We start from the raw sequence: 17,521 nt of genomic DNA, 5'->3' as shown, positions 1-17,521 counted from the left end.
TGTCAGAAATTTACATATCTGTGTATGTATTGCCAATATCTCACTTTTTAAAATTAGATTTGTTGTCGTGGAGACATCAATGATTATGACTTGTAGATTAGAGATAGGAATTGAGCGATAAGTCTTGGTTATTGACTAGCAGAACATAGAAGTTATTATTTCCACAGCCCCAGTTATAGCAGATGGACTATAGCACTCTAAAATTTGATCTAGTAGCATTCATTAAAATCTGTAAATGAACCAGATGGTAAAGAGTTGTACTGGGGAGAGTGGGCTTTAGATGTGATAAAACAATAATTTTCTGATAACTTTTTTTCTTTCCAAATTTTATGACCTTGCAGAGAATTTCTCCCATCCTTCGCTTCACTATTTCACATCGTCTATAAATAATGAAGAGACAAAGTGGCCTCCCCGGTTTGAATCTTGGCTCTGTCGCTTACTAGCCCTGAAGCCGCTCTGTGCTTCCATGCATTTTTTGTAATTTTTTTTTAAAAAAACAATGATTAATTGAACCATAGAACAGTATTGGACACAAAAGAGGTGATACACAATGTGTTTGATGTTATTATTATCCTTCAGTAAAAAGAATAAACATAACAAGCCTGTGGTTCAGCTTAGAAGTGCAAACACCTGCATATTTTGAATATCCATTGTGCTTTGGTAAAGCCTGAGGGTACACACTGACAGGTGATACCATCCATTCAGTCAAAACTTTATCCAGTGAGCTGAACACTATTTTTCACAGATCTGAAGCTTCTCCACAAGGCTATGCGTTCTAGTGTGTTTTGTTTTTGGTTCCTGTTCTTGCAGTCCTCCAGTTGGCATAGATGGTGGACAGACCCTAAGGGACATCCAGTAAGCCCCCACCTCCTAGTGTCCACACTTTAGTGTCATTCCCCTTTCCTGAGCGTGTGTGGGACATGGGACTTTTTCCTAACCAATAGAGTACGCAAAGGTGATGGAATGTCACACCTGTGATTCCATCGTGCTATGTGATTCCTTCTTCGCAGACTGCAGAGTTCTCCTGGCTGGGCTGATGGAGTAAGCAGTCGTGTTGAGGAAGCCACATGGCAAGGAGGGGTGGGCTTCCCTGTAAGACTCGAGGCAGCCTTCTGCAATGTCAAGCCTCCAGATGAAAAATAGCCCAGTGACATCTTGATTGTAACCTGTGAGACCCTGAGCAGAGGACCCACCTAAGCCATGCCTGGATTCCTGACACATGAAAACTGTAACCCAATAAATGTGGGTAGTTTTCAGTCACTAAGTTTGTAGTAATTTGTTACACAGTCATAGAAAACTACTATAGTACAGCTACCAGCTCATAAGTGGGGCTCACATTTGGCAATGGGTCCAGCAGTCTAAGACCATTGCTGTGTCCTAGCAGTTATTTTGTGGTGGTTGGGAGCCTTTAAGGTGGGCTTGCATGAGCTGATTCAAACTATTTTTAGGCCAAATTCCACTTTTCAGTAAGCAGTCAGGTTGGAGTTGTGTTGGGGCTAAAAATAATGGTTCCTTAATCAGATTATTCTTTCAGTTCCTATTTCCTTTTTAAAAAAATTAATAGAGTTTTTTTTCTAATTTTTTAGAATTGTTTCAGATCTACACAAGAATTGAGAAGATAGTTTGGAGTAATCCCATAACCACCCCTTCCCCTAGTTTCCTGTATTGCTAACATCTTGCATGAATGTGGCACATATGTTATAATTAATGTCTACATTGATATATTAGTATTTATTAACTAAAGCATAACATTTATAATCACCATTACAGTATCTTTTTTTTTTTTTGCGGTACGCGGGCCTCTCACTGCTGTGGCCTCTCCCGTTGCGTAGCACAGGCTCCGGACGCGCAGGCTCAGCGGCCATGGCTCACGGGCGTAGCCGCTCCGTGGCATGTGGGATCCTCCCGGACCGGGGCACGAACCCGCGTCCCCTGCATCGGCAGGCGGACGCTCAACCACTGCGCCACCAGGGAAGCCCTACCATCACAGCATCTTAAAGAGTAGCTTCACCACCATAGAAATCCTGTGCTCCACCTATTCATCCCTCCTCTTCCCCCCCATCAAAATGTATGACGACCACTGATCTTTTTATTATCTGTATAGTTTTACCTTTTTCCATAATGTCATATGATTAGAATAACACTATATGTAGCCTTTTCGGACTGGTTTCATTCACTTACAATACGCATTTAAGATTCCTCCATGTTTCTTTTCTTTATGATTTAATAGGTTTTCTTAAAAAATTTAATTTTATTTATTTTTTTATACAGCATGTTCTTATTAGTCATCCATTTTATATACATCACTGTATACATGTCAATCCGAATCTCCCAATTCATCACACCACCCCCCCACCCCCTGCAGCTTTCCCCCTTTGGTGTCCATACGTTTGTTCTCTACTTCTGTGTCTCAATTTCTGCCCCGCAAACCGGTTCATCTGTACCATTTTTCTAGGTTCCACATATATGCGTTAATATACGATATTTCTTTTTCTCTTTCTGACTTACTTCACTCTGTATGATAGTCTCTAGATCCATCCACGTCTCTACAAATGACCCAATTTCGTTCCTTTTTATGGCTGAGTAATATTCCATTGTATATATGTGCCACATCTTCTTTATCAATTCATCTGTCGATGGGCATTTAGGTTGCTTCCATGTCCTGGCTATTGTAAATAGTGCTACAAGGAACATTGGGGTGCATGTGTCTTTTTGAATTATGGTTTTCTCTGGGTATATGCCCAGTAGTGGGATTACTGGATCATATGGTAATTCCATTTTTACTTTTTTAAGGAACCTCCATACTGTTCTCCATAGTGGCTGTATCAGTTTACATTCCCACCAACAGTGCAAGAGGGTTCCCTTTTCTCCACACCCTCTCCAGCATTTGTTGTTTGTAGATTTTCTGATGATGTCCATTCTAACTGGTGTGAGGTGATACCTCATTATACTTTTGATTTGCATTTCTCTAATAATTAGTGATCTTGAGCAGCTTTTCATGTGCTTCTTGACCATCTGTATGTCTCCTTTGGACAAATGTATATTTAGGTCTTCTGCCCATTTTTGGATTGGGTTGTTTGTTTTGTTAATATTGAGCTGCATGAGCTGTTTATATATTTTGGAGATTAATCCTTTGTCCATTGATTCGTTTGCAAATATTTTCTCCCATTCTGAGGGTTGTCTTTTCGTCTTGTTTAAGGTTTCCTTTGCTGCGCAAAAGCTTTGAAGTTTCATTAGGTCCCATTTGTTTACTTATGTTTTTATTTCCATTTCTCTAGGAGGTGGATCAAAAAAGATCTTGCTGTGATTTATGTCAAAGAGTGTTCTTCCTGTGTTTTCCTCTAAGAGTTTTATAGTGTCCAGTCTTACATTTAGGTCTTGAATCCATTTTGTGTTTATTTTTGTGTATGGTGTTAGGGAGTGTTCTAATTTCATTCTTTTACATGTAGCTGTCCAGTTTTCCGAGCACCACTTATTGAAGAGACTGTCTTTTCTCCATTGTATATCCTTGCCTCCTTTGTCATAGATTAGTTGACCATAGGTGTGTGAGTTTATCTCTGGGCTTTCTATCTTGTTCCATTGATCTATGTTTCTGTTGTTGTGCCAGTACCATATTATCTTGATGACTGTAGCTTTGTAGTATAGTCTGAAATCAGGGAGTCTGATTCCTCCAGCTCCATTTTTTTCCTTCAATACTGCTTTGGCTATTCGGGGTCTTTTGTGTCCCCATACAAACTTTAAAATTTTTTGTTCTAGTTCTGTAAAAAATGCCATTGGTAATTTGATAGGGTTTGCATTGAATCTGTAGATTGCTATGGTAGTATAGTCATTTTCACAATGTTGATTATTCCAATCCAAGAAAATGGTATGTCTCTCCATCTGTTGGTATCACCTTTAATTTCTTTCATCAGTGTCTTATAGTTTTCTGAATACAGGTCTTTTGTCTCCCTTGGTTGGTTTATTCCTAGGTATTGTATTCTTTATTTATTTTTTTAGTTTTTTTGCGGTATGTGGGCCTCTCACTGTTGTGGCCTCTCCCATTGCGGAGCACAGGCTCCAGATGTGCAGGCTCAGTGGCCATGGCTCACGGACCTAGCCGTTCCGTGGCATGTGGGATCTTCCCGGACTGGGGCACAAACACGTGTCCTCTGCATCGGCAGGCGGACTCTCAACCACTGCGCCACCAGGGAAGCCCTGTATTCTTTTTGTTGCAATGGTAAATGGGAGTGTTTCCTTAATTTCTCTTTCAGATTTTTCATCCTTAGTGTATAGGAATGCCAGAGATTTCTGTGCATTAATTTTGTTTCCTGCAACTTTACCAAATTCATTGATTAGCTCTAGTAGTTTTCCGGTGGCTTCTTTAGGATCCTCTGTGTATAGTATCATGTCATCTGCAAACAGTGGCAGTTTTACTTCTTCTTTTTCAATTTGTATTCCTTTTATTTCTTATTCTTCTCTGATTGCTGTGGCTAGGACTTCCAAAACTATGTTGAATAATAGTGGTGAGAGTGCATGTCCTTGTCTTGTTCCTGATCTTAAAGGAAATGCTTTCAGTTTTTCACCATTGAGAATGATGTTTGCTATAGGTTTGTTGTATACGGCCTTTATTATGTTGAGGTAGGTTCCCTCTTTGCCCACTTTCTGGAGAGTTTTTATGATAAATTGGTGTTGAATTTTGTCAGAAGCTATTTTGCATCTATTGAGATGATCATATGGTTTTTATTCTTCAGTTTGTTAATATGGTTTATCACATTGATTGATTTACGTATATTGAAGAATCCTTGCATCCCTGGAATAAATCCCACTTGATATTGGTGTATGATCCTTTTAATGTGTTGTTAGATTCTGTTTGCTAGTATTTTGTTGAGGATTTTTGCATCTATATTCTTTAGTGATTTTGGTCTGTAATTTTCTTTTTTTGTAGTATCTTTTTCTGGTTTTGGTATCATGGTGATGGTGGCCTCATAGAATGAGTTTGGGAGTATTCCTTCCTCCACAATTTTTTGGAAGAGTTTGAGAAGGATGGGTTTTAGCTCTTCTCTAAATGTTTGGTAGAATTCAACTGTGAAGCCATCTGGACCTGGACTTTTGTTTGTTGGAAGATTTTCAATCACATTTTCAATTTCATTACTTGTGATTGGTCTGTTCATATTTTCTGTTTCTTCCTGGTTCAGTCTTGGAAGGTTATACCTTTCTAAGAATTTTTCCATTTCTTCCAGGTTGTCCATTTTATTGGCATAGAGTTGCTTATAGCAGTCTCTTAGGATGCTTTGTATTTCTGCGATGTCTGTTGTAACTTCTCCTTTTACATTTCTAATTTTATTGATTTGAGTCCTCTCCCTCTTTTTCTTGATGATTCTGGCTAATGGTTTATCAGTTTTGTTTATCTTCTCAAAGAACCAGCTTTTAGTTTTATTGATCTTTGCTATTGTTTTCTTTGTTTCTATTTCATTTATTTCTGCTCTGATTTTTATGATTTCTTTCCTTCTGCTAACTTTGGGTTTTGTTTGTTCTTCTTTCTATAGTTCCTTTAGGTGTAAGATTAGATTGTTTACTTGAGATTTTTCTTGTTTCTTGAGGTAGGCTTGTACAGCTATAAACTTCCCTCTTAGAACTGCTTTTGCTGCATCCTATAGGTTTTGGATCGTCGTGTTTTCATTGTCATTTGTCTCTAGGTATTTTTTGATTTCCTCTTTGATTTCTTTAGTGATCTCTTGGTTATTTAGTAACTTATTGTTTAGCCTCCATGTGTTTGTGTTTTTTACGTTTTTTTCCCTGCAATGCATTTCTAATCTCATAGCGTTGTCGTCAGAAGGATGCTTGATATGATTTCAATTTTCTTAAATTTACTGTGGCTTAATTTGTGACCCAAGATGTGATCTATCCTGGAGAATGTTCTGTGCACTCTTGAGAAAAAAGTGTAATCTGCTATTTTTGGATGGAATGTCCTATAAATATCAATTAAATCTATCTGGTCTATTGTGTCATTTAAAGCTTCTGCTTCCTTATTTATTTTCATTTTGGTTGATCTGTCCATTGGTGTAAGTGAGGTGTTAAAGTCCCCCAATATTATTGTATTACTGTCAATTTCCTCTTGTATAGGTGTTAGCAGTTGCCATATGTATTGAGGTGCTCCTACGTTGGGTACATATATATTTATAATTGTTATATCTTCTTCTTAGATTGATCCCTTGATCATTATGTAGTGTCCTTCCTTGTCTCTTGTAAAATTCTTTATTTTAAAGTCTATTTTACCTGATATGAGTATTGCTACTCCAGCTTTCTTTTGATTTCCATTTGCATGGAATATCTTTTTCCATCCCCTCACTTTCAGTCTGTATGTGTCCCTAGGTCTGAAGTGGGTGTCTTGTAGAGAGCATATATATGGGTCTTGTTTTTGTATCCATTCTGCAAGCCTGTGCCTTTTGGTTGGAGCATTTAGTCTATTCATGTTTAAGGTAATTATGGATGTGTATGTTCCTGTGACCATTTTCTTAATTGTTTTGGGTTTGTTTTTGTAGGTCCTTTTCTTCTCTTGTGTTTCACACTTAGAGAACTTCCTTTAGCATTTGTTGTAGAGCTGGTTTGGTGGTGCTGAATTCTCTTAGCTTTTGCTTCTCTGTAAAGCTTTTGATTTCTCCATCGAATCTGAATGAGATCCTTGCCAGGTAGAGTAATCTTGGTTGTAGGTCCTTCCCTTTCATCACTTTAAGTATATCATGCCACTCCCTTCTGGCTTGTAGAGTTTCTGCTGAGAAATCGGCTGTTAAGCTTATGGGAGTTCCATTGTATGTTATTTGTCGGTTTTCCCTTGCTGCTTTCAATAATTTTTCTTTGTCTTTAATTTTTACCAGTTTGATTACTATGTTTCTCGGTGTGTCTCTCCTTAGGTTTATCCTGTATGGGACTCTCTGTACTTCCTGGACTTGGGTGGCTATTTCCTTTCCCATGTTAGGGAAGTTTTTGACTATAATCTCTTCAAATATTTTCTCGGGTCCTTTCCCTCTCTCTTCTCCTTCTGGGACCCCTATAATGTGAATTTTGTTGAGTTTAATGTCGCAGAGGTCTCTTAGGTTGTCTTCATTTCTTTTCATTCTTTTTTCTTTATTCTGTTCCACAGCAGTGAATTCCACCATTCTGTCTTCCACGTCACTTATCCGTTCTTCTGCCTCAGTTATTCTGCTATTGATTCCTTCTAGTGTAGTTTTCATTTCACTTATTGTATTGTTCATCTTTGTTTGTTTGTTCTTTCTTTAATCTTCTAGGTCTTTGTTAAGCATTTCTTGCATCTTCTTAATCTTCGCCTCCATTCTTTTTCCGAGGTCCTGGTTCATCTTCACTATCATTATTCTGAATTCTTTTTCTGGAAGGTTGCCTATCTCCACTTCATTTAGTTGTTTTTCTGTGGTTTTATCTTGTTCCTTCATCTGGTACATAGCCCTCTGCCTTTTCATCTTGTCTATCTTCCTGTGAATGTGGTTTTTGTTCCACAGGCTGCAGGATTGTAGTTCCTCTTGCTTCTGCTCTCTGCCCTCTCCTTCATGTTTCTTAATGGCTTAATAGTTCATTTATTTCTTTTTCTGAGTAATATTCCATTGTAAGGATGTACCACAGTTTCTATAACCATTTATCTACTGAAGGACATCTTGTTTTCCTCCATTTGGGCAATTATGAATAAATCTGCTAAAATCATTCACATGCAAGTTTCTCTGTGGACATAGATTTTCAACTCAGTTGGGTAAATATCTGGGAATTTGATTGCTTGATCATATAAAACTATTTTAGCTTTGTAAGAAACTGCTAACTTTGTTCCAAAGCGATTGTATCATTTCGCATTCCAACTGGCAATGAAAGAGAGTTCCTGTTACTCCACATCCTTGTCAGGATTTGATATTGTCAGTTTTTGAATTTTGGCCATTCTATATGTATGTGGTGGTATCTCATTGTTGTTTTAATTTGCAGAAATAATGGCATATAATGCTGAACACCTTTTCATATGCTTACTTGTCATCTGTAAGTGCGGTGCCTTTTCAGATCTTTTGCACCGTTTTAAAAGTGAGTTCATTTTCTTACTGTTGAGTTTTAACTGTTCTTTGTATATTTTGGCTAATAGTCCTTTATCAGATGTGTCTTTTGCAAATACATTCTCACAGTCTGTGGCTTGTATTTTAATTATCTTAATGGTGTCTTTTGCAGAGCCAAAATTTTTAAATTTTGATTAGATGTCATCTGTTTTCCAGTGTCATGATTCGATTGGGATAATCCTTAGATAAAGTTCCTGGCCTTGAGGGCTCTGGGAAAAAATTGGCTACCCATTTGCTACCCATACGTGCTCCTGTTGGTCTGCTGTAGAAACCTGTATTATATTTTTAAGTACATGGAAGAACAGAAGGTTTTGTTAAAAACTTACATTTGAAACTCAGCATGACAAATATGTAAGTCCCCAAATGGAAGATAGATAAGTAGCAGTTAATTTTATGGCCTTTCATGGGAATTTTTTTTTCCAATAATTCAACTGTAATATGATCATCTGAAGTAAAACCACAGATAATTTCATTTGTGTTCTCAAGATTTAAATCACTTTGGCTTTTAAAGTAGTTATTAGAGGGGAACTAAGTAATTCACTCTTGAATCTTTTCTTTTAGGACAGTTATAAAGAAATAAGTAACATTAGGCTCTAGTAATTGTTTGGACTTTAGGTTTTGTTTTTTGTTTTTAACTAAAGAAAATTGCTGTAAGTTTCACCATGCAACCCCTTTACATAAGTCCCAAATTCTTTTTATGGCAAAAAAAGATTTTCATTATTTGGCTCTAACTTGCTTTTCCAGCATTATTCACTCCAATTTCACTCTTCTCACACATATTTGGTAATACCCAAAGTTTTCAGTTGAACTCTGGACTTTTGCATGTACTGTTTTTGCTGCCTGAAAAGCCCTTTCCACCCAAAATTTTTCTTTCCTTGGTAAATCCTACTTATCCTTCAAGGCCCATTTCAATGAGCACTTCTGGCCAGAGTAGACATTTAACCTTATATCTATTAGCTCTGATAACTTTTGATGGTAATTGCTTACCTGTCAATATTTTCTCCTGGAGAGGCAGCTCCTAAAAGGAGGGGGGCGTTATTTTATTTTTTTTCATTTTCTGTCTCTCCAGTATCTAGTATGATGTTTCACTCATGGTAATTGCTCAACAAATGTGTGTTGGAATATTACGGATAGTAGATATATCTCTTGCAGTCCTTACCGATTGCTAGAGAAACATCTGGTTGTCTATTGGCTCATGAAGATTTCATGAGGGCCAATCATAGCAGAAACAAAATTCTTTCCAATGATCATTTACTACTTCTATATGATTGAAGAAAAGAGGATGGATTGTTTTTCTCTTTCCTCCAGTTGTTCAGCAGATTTAATCAGGTTGCACATTGATGCCAAGTTACACGCAAGATATACCTGTTGTTTATTGTAAGATAACTTTAAAAGGCAAAATAAGAAGCTTCAAATGATGACTTTCTCTAGAGATCTTTATATTGGTGACATGAAGCTATATGATTCAATCAATCAATCAATAAAATCTTCTTTGGGAAAAAGTAGGTGGAAGATTCATTCTTGATGAATTCTCTTAATTGTCAACAGATGTCCTTCAAAGTACAATGTTGACCATATGCTTTATTATAATGTAGTGAAAATACACATGACTCTAGTTCTGGCTGCCTCATGGTATAGCGCTTGGTACATTAGAGATAATCATAGCTACTCAATCGGTATTTATTGAGTCAATAGAGACAAATTAATGAATTTAAGAGAGTTCTTCACATCCTACATCCATTCTAAGTAAGTGCTGCAGAACTATTTTTAGATCCTCCCACTTTTCAAGGTTTTCATGTGAGGTCAGAAGTGTTTAGATAAGAAGAGAATCATGAGCAGGCTTATCTCTCTTGTATATACAGCCATGCTTTTTGGATTGATTAACTTTCATGTAGAGCTATGGGGGTGTGTCTGCAAGGACTGCTGGATTAGCTGTGCTCGTCATGGAGTATGTGTTCAGTTCTATGTCCAGTCTTATGATGTGTACTCTGAGGGGTCCAGAAGGTTGACACGTGGTCATTACTCCCCAGAGATAATCATTTAGTCACAGGGAACATAAAATCACTTTGGAACAAGTAGAAAACCATTGCAGGAAAGAGCTGGAGGTAGAAAGTATGGAAAGTAGTTTGATTGGCACTCTCCCAATCCTACACATTGTCCATCTGACCCAAGTTCATTGCTGGTCATTTATCCTCTTGTTTATTTATTTACTCATGTTCATTCATTAAACAAATATGAATTGACCACTACTATATTTCAAGTATCTTGCTAGATGTAGAGGATATAACAGTGAGTAAAAACAGAGGGCATTCCTGGCAATAAAGAAAGAGCAATATAATAAATGCAAAATTACAGTTATGGTAAGAGCTGCAGAGGGAGAAGCAGCAATGAGTCTAAAGACTCTGGCATATGATCATTGACTCCAGTGCCTTGCATGTTGCCTGGTGCTTAGTAGGTACCTAAAATATTTTAGGAATGAATTAGAATACACTTTTGAGGTAGTGAGAGAAAATTCCATTTGCTTTGCCCTGTACCTACCCACCCATGTTCTTTGAGGGATCGTTCACTACCCTGATTGTAAATTAATATCTCCCTAATTTTTTTAAGAGCCTTTAATTAATTATGAGATCATAACATTTAAGTCTAGTCAAAGTCATTTAGGTTTGCCTGATATCAGGACTTTAACTCAAATCTTCATTTCTGGCTCCTTGACTACTTCTACTTTCCATAAAACCACGACATGTTAGAGGCAATGTGTTGTGGGGAGGGAAGAAAGTGGGACACACAATTCTGCCTGACAACTTGCTAACTTCTGAGACCTTGGAATAATAATGCCCTGTCACTTACTATTAAGAGACTCATTTGAGACTATGTAATACAAACATAGATATAATTACATTAAACGTAATAGTCATCCCCTAAGCACAGCTGTGCATAGGGCAGGGAAAGCTAAACTAATAGAATCACAGCTAAAAGAAAGTGTGTTGATTTTTTATTCATTGTATTATTTTAAGTTATATATGCAAATAGTTTACAGTCAAATAGCTCTACAAAATTTATTTTGGAAAACAGCACAATCCTATCTATTGCTTCACATTTTGCCTGCCTTGGAGGTAACTACGTTCAGCTCTTTTCGATGATTATTTTGGTATTTACCTTCTTCATGTTTCCAAATAACTTTATTGAATTGGTATTTTTAAACTTCAATTTCAGTCATTTTATATTTACTCCCCACTCTGCAAATTAATTAATTAAAGAAATTCTTTCACTGTCCCTCTTACCCATGCACGACTTCTCGTTCTACCATTTTCCTAGAGTAGTGTGCTCGCTTAGAGCAACATGCGGGGTTTACATATTTATGACTAAGTAAATGTTATTTATAGCAGAGCCTCATAGCAAATTATCATAACTCTTTTACTGTAAAACTCCTTTCTTATAGTTAAGAATCATCTTGCTTTAATATATGCTAGTTTTCTCTGTGTTGATCCGGAATTTAACCTCAAAATCTTTGCCGATTGTCTAACTCTCTTCTCAAGAACTCAGACTCATTAGATACCCAGAAACTCAGTTTCTTCTTCCTAAAGATGTATTTCCTGGAGGCTTCCGACTTGCTCCCGTGTGGACAGGGTGCCCTATATGCATGTCACCTAACTATCGTCCCAAGATGTCCTTGACTATTATCCTGGGAGTTGAAGTCATCTCTTTCCTATGGTGAATTATTTCCCCCTTTGTGTCATTTCAGTCTAGTACCAAATTATGAGTAGCTTCACATGACAAAAGTTGTTTACCCCTTGTAAACATTTCTCTGCAGGTCTTGTATAAATTTCTCTGCAGGTCTGGATAACTCTGGATGACTTTCCAGGATGGCTCTGTTGCAGGAAGGGAGACCCCTTGTCTAACACTCGGAAATGAATTGTCTGAGGAGACACACGTACTGACAAAGCAAGAGACTTTATTGGGAAGGGGCACCCGGGTGGAGAGCAGCAGGGTAAGGGAACCCAGGAGAACTGCTCTGCCATGTGGCTCGCACTCTCAGGTTTTATGGTAATGGTGTTTGTTAGTTTCCGGTTGTCTCTGGCCAATCATCTTGCTTGGCCCATATTTGGTCTGACTCAGGGTCCTTCCTGGTGGTGGGGGCATCTCACAGCCAAGATGGATTCCAGCAACAAGTATTCTGGAAGGTTGGTAGGACATATGGACTGGTGTCTCCCCTTTTGGCCCCTCCTGAATTCTCCTGGTTAGCTTTGGGTGGCAGCACCATGTTCCTTATCAGGACCTCTTGTGAGACAACTCATGCAAGTGGTGATCATCGTGGCTGGTCAAGGCAGGCAGTTCTGGTCAACGGTTCCCTAACAGCTCTACTCTTTGTTGGACCAGCAGCCCAGGTGACTTTGATATTGTGGTGACTCCACATTGATGTGCACGTCCATGATGTCAGAGGACGGGAACAAGAGCATGGAGTACTGTGCACCAGCTCTTAAGTGCTCCCATCTGGAAGTTTCATTGTGCATTATGGTCATGCTAACTGCAAGGGTGTGGAGAAATGCGTGTTTAGAAGGAGAGGATAACTGGAAATACAAATGTGTAGCTTAATGTTCCCACATCTGTTTTGCACACTTCAGATTCTCTTGACTGTCTGATCATCACCTCTTTCTTAATCCAGCCACACTGTGGCTGCTTCAGGAAGCTGCTTCAGGAAGGAGCAACACAGAGCAGCTCAGCTTGGACCTGCACTGATGCTTCTTGCTTCTGGTTCTGAGCTTCTCTGACAACTGGAACCACTTGGTGCTCATGCCTGTGCCCCTAAAAGAGCTTATAACCAAGCAGGACCCTATGGGGTCTTTTGGGACAGACTCCTCCCCCATATCCTCTTCTTTATCTCCACTCTGAAGTACCTAGTTAATAGTATCTGATGCACATTTCCTGAGTTGCGTTACAGATGCTAACCCCCCCACCAAATGGAAGACATTATCTACCTGATGACCATGAGCACATAGCCACCAGACCTACTGGAGCCTGAGGATCGATAATGTTAACCCCTGTGACATTGCCCTGTTACCTCACCATAAACCAATTAGAAAATTGTGTGTGAGCTGATCACACACTGTGGGAGTCCCCTCCCTTACCTTGCCTTTAAAAATACTTTGCTGAAACCCATCAGGGAGTTTGAGCTCTTTGAGTATTAGCTGTCTTGGACTCCTTGTATGGCACTTTACAATAAATGCTGTACTTCCTTCATGGCAAGCTGGTGTCAGTAGATTGGCTTTATTGCACATGGGTGAGTGGACCCAAGTTTTGGTTCAGTAACAAGCTGAAGACTTGGCACCCTCAGGAGAAACTTGGACCAACATTGGACAGGAACTAAATGACAAATTCTTCCCCATTTCTTCCCAGGAGGAATCTCCTGAAAAATAGATTGTGCTTTCCCTAGTTTGCTCCCCACACCCCTCACTCCTGCTCCGAGGATCAAACTTCCTAATAAAACACTACTTGCCCCAGGCTTGGTGTTCTGGCCAAACTGGGCTAAGATAGCGTGTCTTTTACTTTCTTGGTTTTCTATCCTGTTTTTTTGGAGGAAAGGTGCTTCCTAAGACAGGGTGCACGGTGGGTAAATTTTTTGTAACCTTGATGTCTGAAAATATTTTAACAGCAATTGATGAGAATTTTGCCTTTGTATGGAGCTCAAAGTTGGAAACAATTTTGCTTTGGAATCCTGAATGTATGGTTCTCTACCTTCTAGCTTCCAGCTATTGAGAAATCTAAAATCCACTTTGGAACCTCTTATGTAACTTGATTTTTATGTTTAGATTTTCTGGAGGCTTTTTGGATCATCTCTTTATCTCAGTCTGAAATGTAGGACTCTATGCTTTGGTAGAAATTCAATACTCTTAGGTTATTTTATTGCTAATTTTTTTTTCATCCCTGTTTTCTTTGTGTTCTTTTTCTGGAAATCTTACCATTCAGTTATTGAATATTCTAAACTTGCCTTTGAATTTTTTTTATTACTGCGTGTCTTTTTACTTTGTTCTACATTCTGGGAGATTTCTTCAAATTTACCTTTCAAATCTTCTACTGACTTTTTCATTTCTGCTCTCAAATTTTAAATTTCTCCAAAACCTCTTTTTTTTCTTGAATTAAAAAAAAAATTCCTGTTCTTGTTTAAAGTTAGCAATATTTTTTCGTATCTCTGCCAGCATTCTGGGAGTTGAGTGGGATTGAGATATAGAGTTGTGGGTGAGGTCTCAGCATCCTATATGCATCTGTCCCCTTAACGTCTCAGTTCTCAGTTCAGAATTTCCTGCCTGATCATGATCTAGTTTGTCCCACTCCAGAGAACATTTGCTTTCTTTTGCAAGGTGGGAGTGAAACAGTGACCATTTGTACCATTCGAGAGAGGTGATCTGAGCCTCTGACTGTTCCTTTAACCAACTTTGACCAGTCCTCTGTACTTTTGGCATTAGCTGCAGCAGTCCTTCCAGAGGAGATTGTTTTGCCAATTCCCAATTCCCAATGCTTTGGAGACTTCTTTGGTGAAAATCTGGTTGGTTCTCAGTTTTCTTACTGCTAGGATTCAGTTTGCTAGGTCTGCTAGCATTTACCACCGTCCTGTTTTCTCCCCAGCTTCCAAAGTGTTGCCAATATCTCTGACGTCATTCTCATTCTTGTAGGGTTATAACTGCGTAAAGATCTTTTTTACTGTCATTTTAGTTGGCCTTTGAGAGTGTTTTAAAATAGATGATTGTATTCAATCAGCCATCTTTACACAGAAGTCTTTAGATGGTCTATTTTATGGAATATATTTGCATAACACAATAATATCAAGCATATAGCCTGCAAATTTACTTTTTGGAAGAAACAAATATTTTGAAAATTTTAGTCAATGTTCAACTCATTGGTATAATAACATATATTAAAACGGCATTAAAATTGTACATTTCATGAAGTTATGTAACGGGACCATGCAAATTTCATTACATAGAGGATTTGCGATGGGACTGTTTCTCAGTCCCAGCACTACTGACATTTTGAGCTGAATAATTAGTTCTTTGTCGTGGAGGATTGTTCTGCATTGTAGGATGTTTAGCAGCATCTGTGGCCTTGACGTATTAAGATGCCAGTAGCACCCCAACGTCAAAACAATTTTAGCGATGTCTCCAGACATTGCCAAATGTCTCCGTGGGGGCAAAATTGCCTCTGGTTGAGAACCACTATGGTATGATACGGTACAGAAGTAGGCAAACATCTTCCGTAAAGTGTCAGCTAGTAAATATCTTCACCTTTGTGGGTGATATTGTTTCTGTCACGGCTGCCCTACTCTGCTATTAGAGAGTGAAAGCAGCCACAGATAATATGAAAACGAATGGGCGTGGCTGTGTTCCAATAAAACTTTATTTATAAAACCAGGCAGCAGGCCATATTTGCCCTATGGGTGACAGTTTGCCAGCTCGTGGAATTGCACAAAGAGCAAAGATTTTGGAGATAGAGTTGGATTTAAGCCACTCGCTGGCTACCTGGTGTCAGGTAAACTTAATAGAAACAATAGTGCCTATTTCTTGGTGTTGTAGTGAGGAAACTTAAATGGGAATATTTCTAAGATATAGTAATACTCTTCACCTTTTCTGGTCCTTGTCAAAAGGTTCATAAATAAAACAGTATCCCCCTTTTATAATACAATGTACCTTCTCCCTGCACCAGATGGTGAGCTTCTAGAAGTCAGCAAATGAGTCTTTTTATGTCTTTGGTCCACTCAGTGGCTGGTACAGTGTTGTTGGTCATGAAATGTTTGATGAAGAAACAAGTAATTTGGTGTATTCTGTGCACTCAGTGCAGTTGTATTTCATATTTATATTTGTACTGTTTCTCACGAAGAAACACATCGTCAGTAACTCTAAAAAAAATCTCTACTTCCAACACCAATAGGCATCATAAGATATTTTGCCTGACAATTTGTAGATCAAATGGTTTCACAAATACTTGTAAGAAACATGTTGTTCTTTGCCACAGACTCCAAAATAGCTGGAATGAAGCATTCTTCTATTAAGTGTATGCTGTTAGGAGCACAAAAAGATAGTGATGATTTTATTATATTCGATATTAGAATTGATGATCTTTTAAGCATATTAACACAAAATCATGTACTTCTTACTGTTCCTACCTAAATTACAAAAACTGACCCTGCTTCTAGGGACTAACAATTTACTGCAAGTATTTGTAGCGCTTTTTTTCCTGATGAAATATCTACAACAAAATAAATTATAATTCTTCAGAATAATTGAGATATCGAGACAGGCTTAACATTCTGCTTCCTATGGTGTAACTGGATGAGTAAAAGATAATGGACCTGAGTCAAGAGATAGAAGACTTTGGGATTCCAGGACCATGGCTAGATTTTGATCTTTACATATTCCCTTATGTCCAATGAAGTTGTAGAATGCAGACAGTTTAAGATATTGCCAAACCTTGGAAGGAATGAGTGACTTTACCCTGAAACAACTTTGGAGAATGGTTTTGGAGGGAGTCTACTAATTCTAGGAAGTATTAAGGGAGCTGTGTCCTGTCTTGGGAAGGAAGGAAAAACGTTGAATGCTTCAAAGAAACTCTGATACTTCTTAATTCCTAAATTCAGAAACAAGTTATGATAGTGCTCACTTTTACTGGTTGCTCTCTTGAGGTCTGTGGAAAAGAAAAGAGTAAGCAGCACTAGGTATGAGTAATGTAAGGCATCAGAAGCTAAACTCAAAACAGAAAAACACCACTGTGTGGAGAGGATCCATATCCAGGTTAGGGGTGGGTAAGCAAGGCAGCTGCTAGGCACTGATCTCCAAGTCACAGTACAATATTATTGTAAGAAACTCGGCAATATGGTGCCATAGTTCCTCATGATAATCTATACAGAGATAGCGGTGTGACCTATAGCAAATTTAAATTACCTCCTCTCTCTGTTTCTTTCTTCTGTAGCAAAATTCCCATGACCATCTTTGGGATCTGGATTTGGCAGTTGACTCCTTAAGGAAGAGTAGAAGTCATTTACATTCCCTTTCCTAGAAGAATGCATAGGCCTTTGTCATCCTAATGCCTACCTAGGACCATCAAATGTTTCCTGTAAAGCATAAGGCTCTAATATGGTAAGGAACAGTGGAATGTGCACGTTTTTTGGAAAAGGGGTAAGAAAAGTGGATTGTCCTATGAGGTAGACTGACAGATACAGTGATGAAGCCCTCATTCCCACCCCAGGACCAAGGCCGCTGACTGAAAACAATTGATTCACTCTCCAGGAATTACCCTGACTAAGCAAAGCTGCTTCTTTCAAGGTTACACTTCTTTTGGGGGGCAGCCTGCATCTGATACGTGGTCAACGTGGGTGTATGAAGGTCTGACTCCTGTGTCTCAATTAGGGTAACTCTTCAGTTCCAGAAGCTCCTATTGTAACTACATCA

This window comes from Delphinapterus leucas, chromosome 8 (assembly GCF_059928025.1).
Source record: "Delphinapterus leucas isolate spDelLeu-1000000601 "Yukka" chromosome 8, BTC_Dleu_Yukka2, whole genome shotgun sequence".
NCBI lineage: Eukaryota > Metazoa > Chordata > Mammalia > Artiodactyla > Monodontidae > Delphinapterus > Delphinapterus leucas.
The sequence above is the reverse complement of the archived record's forward strand: the minus strand, read 5'-3'. Positions refer to the sequence as shown.